Genomic DNA, 7,452 nt, shown 5'->3' with positions numbered 1-7,452 from the left:
AGTCATAGTCTTGTACTATCAATATGTTTTAAAATATCTAAGAGTCTTATTTAGGACTCATTTGAATTCATCGGGGAAAATTAGACTCAAACATATTAGAAGTAGGAACATAAATTTCATGGAGATAACATTTTAATATCCCTTTTTTTCTCTCGCAAGTTGGAGAATGTGTGTGAGTGGACTTATATTGGATAGAATGGATTCAATATTAAGAGGGGTTAGGAATGTTCCTCAAATGGCATAGTTGATTTCACAGAAGTGAGTTACAAGATACTAGTTCGCAATGTCGACAATGCTGTTGTGTTTAATGTAGTATGGCTACATCTACTTATGAAAATAATACACTAACACACTGTTGTATAGAATGTAAAGCCCTCCTTCTGTCCTCAGAGTCATTGACTTCTGTCATGAAACCTGTGACCATTTTCACACTGTATTATTTAGTTCACAATTTTCTAAAGAGTTTCCAGGGACAGTACAAACACATGAGAGGCTCACTATGGTACTGTATTATTTAGTTCACAATTTTCTAAAGAGTTTCCAGGGACAGTACAAACACATGAGAGGCTCACTATGGTACTGAATCTCAAGGGGGTGAGACGCATGCCCCTTTTGGGAAGATGTCAAAGCTTCTGATAGTTGTTTAGAAAAGATCCTACAGGTGATTGTAGTGTGTGACTCCAGGTGAGGAGAAACCCCCACCTCATGCTTAAAAATGATGGGTTTGGATAGTTAATCTGAAGTTCTTGCTAAGAGCTCTTTAAAAACAGGTTCAGATCTTCCTCATCTGAAAACAAAAACCTGCTAATCATCTCTGATACTTTCCCTCTCTTTTACATGCTATATTTTAATTTATCAAGTACTGCTAACTCTACTTTTTTTTTTCTAACTCTACTTCTAAAACGAATTTGGAATCTATCCACTCTTCTCCTCTCCAATGCAGCAAGACAAGTCCATGGCCTATCATCTTTCACCTGAACAACTGCAATACCCTCCTAATCATTCTCATTTCTTTACAGCTCTTTTCTAAGCCATTTCCCATACAGCACCAGAGCAATCAATTTAAAACATGGATAAACTCATGTCACCCATAAAACCTTCAGTCACTTTGCAAAAACCCTAGAGTGGGAACTGAGGGTGAGGTAAGAAAAAATATATTACCTTTATATAATCCCCAAGTCTCTCTGCTAATTATCCCTGCCCAGCATTCTTTCTGTTTTTCAAGATCCTACAGGTTATTTCCTTGCTTTTCTGCCTGAAATTCTCTTCCCTGATGTTTCTGCTTCCTAATGTCACTCTTCCTTGAGATCTTACCTTAAAATAATCACATCCCTGAGATGAAATATATATTTCTTACAGGTATTTTTTATGCCCCCCCCCCATTCTCCTTTAGTAAGTTTCTAGGAGCAGAGACTGTTTGTTCACCACTTTGTATTCAGAATGTAGTATAATACTAAGTATACAGTAGGTGCTCAATAAATTGATGAAAGAAAGAATGAATTTACAATGGTGTTTTTAAGGTGTCAACATGGCTAGGCTACAATCCCCATAAGTTTAAAAAAAAAACCCACAGGATTGTGTTTCAACACAGTACTGTTGAAGATATTTTGCAGATGCAGTTAAAACCAAACAACTGACTTTAAGAAAGGAAGCTTATCCTGGACAATCAGTTGAAAGCCCTAAAGTTCAGGGTTGGGATTGTTCAAAGTGAAAAGAAATTCTCCCTCCTGATTCTACTTCTTTGGCTGCACTCTGACTGAGAGAGAAGGAATGAATGAATGAATACTATCTGTGCAAATTTACTACATGTGTAACCTTTGGGGAAAATAATTTATTTACTCTATGTAAAATTTGTAAAATGCAAAATAGTAGTGCCCAACTCATTTGTTTCTAGGATTACAAATATAACAGCTACAAAAATTTGGCACAATGTTTAGTATATAATTCAGTAACTACCGCTATTATCATTATGACAGAAAATACGTCTTTATTAAAATAGACTTACTGTTTTCTTATGAAATATATGCTCTATCTTTAAAAGATATCTTCTAGTTGGCTCCAGATTTCCAATTTAATGACATCAAAGTAACACAATAATTAAAGGAAACTATAAATTACTGACTCAGAAAGAGTAAGTATTGAGAAATTAAGGCAACATATCTCCTCTTTGGTTCTCTTATTTGTATATATTTCTTGAGCCAGTAATATTCTTTATTTAACAAAAGACAATGACAGTGGAGTAAGAGGCCCATAGGCTCACCTCATCCTATGAACACAACTAAATAACAATTAAATCATCGTAAATACCCCAGAAATTGACCTGAAAACTGACAAAACAAACTCCACAGCTAGCGTAAGAGAGGAGGACACACTGAAGAAGCAGAAAGTCCAGAGGTGTGGTTTATGGGAGAAATAGATCATGGGTGCTGTGGAGGGGAGAGAGCCCTGTTTATGGAGAAGGGTGAGCAGAGAGCAGCACATGGGGGAACATACAAGAACAATTCCTTAAACCCACTGGCTTAGAAAATGAAAGGGGCTGGATTTCATGAGTTCTTGCAGCCAGTGGGGCTTAAAGCCTGGTCTCAAAAGCCAGTGGGCTTGGCTGGGATAGAATCCTGAGCACACTGTGCTGCTCCTACAGAGAAAGCAGGCAAACAGCCCAGGGACAGGCAACACGAAACAATGAACTGCAACACACAATGGGGAGATTATTTGCTCTTCTCCAAGCATATCACTGACCAGACAGCATTTACAGAGACACCTATCCAGGAACAAAGGAGCTGGCTAGCACCATTTCCCTCCCTCACCCCTCAGCACAAACACAGAGCCACCTGTGGGAAGCAATATAGTGCCAACACTGGCTGCCTAACTTGCTTACACCAAGGACCATCTACCTGCACTCCAGTGGAACTGCTCTTCTCAGTCATGTTTGCTTTAGCCCAGTGTGGCAGGCCCCTCCTCCAGAAGACCAGCACAAACCCCTGCTCACAACACATCTCCTGACCACAGAGTTTTGTGGGACTTCAGTTCTAATAGAGGTGGTAACAGTAACAGGTCCCAGTTCACAGCAGACCAGAGCACACCACACCCTGGCCAGGGACCAAACATTGCCCACAGTAGGCAAGGAGAGCCTCTGCAAATGACTGACCTGAAGGACAGAGCAACCAAAACACAGTAGTAGAGTGCATGCAGCACACAGCAGACATTACCTGAAGTGCCAGGCACTGGGCACTACATGATCTCTTCTGTATACACACAAATTCTTCCATTACTTTCAGAAGCAGGAGACATAACTGGCTTTTCTAACACACAGAAGAGGGCAGGGACTTAGAAAAAAATTCTAAGACAGGGGAATTTATCCCAAATGAAAGAAAAAGGCCATGGATAGAAAGGAAAACAGATATAAGTAACATGCCTGATGGGAAACTTAAAGGGATGTTCATAAGGATTCTCACTGGTCTTGATAAAGAATAGACGACATCAGTGAAACCCTCACCACAGAGATGAAAGAGTTTAAACAGAATCTATCAGAGATTAAGATAACAATAAATGAGATTAGAAAAACACTTTATAAAATGAACAGCAGGCTGGAAGAAGCAGAGGAATGAACTAATGACCTAGAAGACAAAGTAGTGGCAAATAATGAAGCCGAACAAATGAGAAAAGAATTCTGTAAAATGAGAATACACTTAGGGAACACAGTGATTCCATAAAATGTAGTAACATTCATAATATGAGTCCCAGAAAAAGAAGAGAGAGAAAGGAGGCCAGAAAATTTATTTGAAGAAATAATAACTGAAAACTTCCCTAATCCAGGGAAGAAAATAGACATCCAAATCAAGGAGGCACAAAGACCTCCCATCAAAATCGACAAAAGCAGGTCAACACCAAGACATACCACATTTAAATGTGCAACATGTAGTGATAAAGGAAAAAAAATCTTAAAAGCAATAAGACGAAAGAAGTCATTAACTTACAAGGGAAGACCCATAAAGCTAGCTGGAGATTTCCCAACAGAAACTTGGCAAGTCAAAAGAAAGTGGCATGATATATTCAAAGTGCTGAATGGGAAAAATCAGCAGCTAAGAATTTTCTATCCAGCAAGACTATCATTCGGAATAGAAGGAAAGATAGTTTCCCAGACAAACAAACACTACTAACCTTAATATTTCATGACCACTAAACCAACCAAAGCAAGGAATATTAAAGGGGACTCTTTTAGTGAAAAGGAGAGACAAAATAAGGGCAGGAAACACAACAGCAGGAAAAATGAGTAAGTCTGTAAAAATCAAAGAACTCACATTCACAAAAAGATACAATATATAATAACATATACCTAAAATGTTGGGAGGAGAGAAGAATGGGTTCAAACTTGAACAAACACCAACTTAATAGACTACTATTTGCAAAAGTGGGTATATATAAGCCTAATGGTAATCATATATCAAAAACCACTAAAAAAACACGCAGAGAATAAAGAGAGAAATTAAAATATATCACTAAAGAAAATCGGCAAAACATGAAAGAGAGAAAGAAAAATCTCCAAAAACTGTGACTAAATAAGTAATAAAATGGCAATAAATACATACCTTTCAATAATTACTTTGAATGTAAATAGATTAAACACTCCAATCAAGACATAAGATTTCAGAGTGGTTTAAAAAAACAAGACGCATATATATGCTGCATACAAGAGACTCATTTTAGACCTAAAGACACTTGCAGATTGAAAGTGAAACATTTGTCATGCAAATGGATGTCAAAAGACAACCAGGGTAGCAACACTTATATTGGATGAACTAGACTTTAAAACAAAGACTGTAGCAAGAGACTTGAAGGGCACTATATAATAATAAAGGTAACAATCCAATAAGGAGATATAACAATTGTAAATATTTATGCACCCAACATGGGAGCACCCAAATACATAAAACAATTAATAACAAACATAAAGGACAATGAGATATCAACTCACACCTGTCAGAAAGGCTAAAATTAAGAACACAGGAAACAAAGATGTTGGCAAGGATGTGGAGAATTCCCACTGTTGATCGGAATGCAAACTGATGCAGCCACTCTGGAAAATAGTATGGAAGTTCCTCAAAAGGTTAAGAACCAAATTACCCCAAGATCCAGGAGTTGCACTACTAAGTATTTATCCAAAGACAAAAATACTAATTCAAAGGGATACATCCAACCAGATGTTTATAGCAGCATTACCTATAGTTGCCAAATTATGGAAACAGCCTAAGTATTCCATCAGTTGATGAATGGATAAAGAAGGTGTGATATGCAATGGAATATTACTCAGTCATAAACAAAGAATGAAATTCTGGCATTTGAAATGGTGTGGATGGAGCTAGAGAGTATTATGCTAAGCAACATGAATCAGTCAGAGAAAGACAAATACCATATGATTTCACTCATATGTGGAATTTAAGAAACAAAACAAATGAGCAAAGGGTAGAAAGAGAGGCAAACCAAGAAACAGACTTAACTATAGAGAGCAAACAGATAGTTACCAGAAAGAAGGTAAGCAGGCAGATGGGGGAGATAGGTGATGGGGATTAAGGAGCACTTACTATGATAAGTACTGGGTGATATACGGAATTACTGAATTCCTTTACTGCATATCTGAAACTAATATTACACTGTATGTTAACTGAAATTTAAATAAAAACTTAGAAAATGGATAAAAGGCTTAGGAAAGTATCTAGCATATAGTAAGTGATATATATATATATATATATATATATATATTTAGCTAAAAAAATAAATACTGTGTTACTTTTGTCTACACTGAAACAAAATTATATATATATATATATATATATATGTCTTTAATATATAAAATCAGATCAAGTACTCATTCACATCATGCTTGATTCATGCATCAAGCTCTGCCTGAATATTCAGGAATCAATTTGGATTCTAAATAGATTCCTTTAAGCAATAAACTTTAAAAATATTCTATTGTTTAGCAGAGATAGTAATGGAAGTATAATTGAGGGCATGATTGATTTACATTTGATGGAGGTTAACACTAGTCATTCTGTTCAAATACACAATAATCTGGTATGTTACAGAATGAGCTTGATTTTCCAGCTGGACTATTTTCTAAGGCTTTTGGAAAAAAAATTATACTTAAATAAATTCAGTTGATTGTTCTGCTTTTATATAGCAATATGGAAGATCAATAACAAACTCAAAGCTTGGGATGTCTGGGTGGCTCAGCGGTTTGGCGCTTGCCTTCAACCCAAGGCATGATCCTGGACACCCGGGATCGAGTCCCACATGGGGCCCCCTGCATGGAGTCTGCTTCTCCCTCTGTCTCTCTCCCTCTCTCTCTCTCTCTCTCTCTCTCTCATGAATAAATAAAATCTTAAAAAAAAAAGAGAAAGAACCTCAAAGCTTTAATATCACAATATTCCTTCACCATGGAACTAAATGCAAAGGTCTTTCATTTTCAATTAAGAGATATAACAAAAAGACTAGCAATGAGACAGACAGTCATATTTATTTTTAGCTATGGGGAGAAGGAAAAGATCCATATTTTTCTAGAGAGTTTTTGTTTTTCATATTTTCCTAGAGTACTTTAAATTGATTATCAAGATTGTCATCACAATGGAAGAATATAAGACACTCTCTTACATGACAGGTCTGCATAGACAAGTTTTATCAAGAATCCTGACAAGTCTGTTTAGAGAGAATCTTTCACCCTCAATATCTGATCACCTTGGCCTGTCTTCAGCAAGAATTGTGTTGAGCAGTTTAGCTAGAATACAGCCTACACTCGATATTTCTCTTAGTAATTTGCCACCCACCTAATCTTCAACTCATTCCTCAGCTACAAAGCCCCACTTTTTGTTTTCTGTACTCGGAGTAAAGACCAGTCTCTCTCCACTACAATGCTAGTCCTGAATTGTCTTCCTTACTCTTTCATTGTGTGTCAGAATAATATTTTTTACTTTAACAAGACTCTAAAAATGGATCAAAATAAAGGAAGATCTTTTTTTCTTTCTCTAAGCTTAGTATATATCTAACCTGCATGTAGAGCAATTCAATAATACAAGAGACAAAGTTCAACCAAATCATGAGTTTATTTTAAAAGAAAACATAAGAGGGCAACCATATAGATTTTACAATCTCTCCCTTCCCACTCACTCCTCTTTTCTTTCTTTTTATGGTTACCTTGAAATGAAGATGACTCTATAAGATTTACATTTGCAACAAACCATTTTAGTATTTTGGATTTTGACTGGAATAATAAAGACTGCAAAAATAACTCTATTAATATTTTTTCAAAAACAAATTCATCATTCACATAATAGTCCTTAAAATTTTTTAATGCAAATTGACAGGCAAAATCTTTGCACTAAAAAGTTGAGTTACATTTCTTATTTGCATTAGGTTAAGGATTTATAGGTGGAATGATTTGAATTGGAAAATATC

At 36.2% G+C, this 7,452-nt stretch overlaps 1 pseudogene; it reads left to right on the top strand.

Annotated features, from left to right (window-relative positions):
* Positions 1 to 283: 283 nt before the first annotated feature.
* The window catches only part of LOC112928099 (60 kDa heat shock protein, mitochondrial pseudogene), a 30,781-nt pseudogene continuing 23,612 nt past the window's right edge, over positions 284 to 7,452 (top strand).

The sequence above is a fragment of the Vulpes vulpes genome, chromosome 6, assembly GCF_048418805.1.
Source record: "Vulpes vulpes isolate BD-2025 chromosome 6, VulVul3, whole genome shotgun sequence".
Lineage (NCBI taxonomy): Eukaryota > Metazoa > Chordata > Mammalia > Carnivora > Canidae > Vulpes > Vulpes vulpes.
This window is presented reverse-complemented; position numbering and strand designations above follow the sequence as displayed.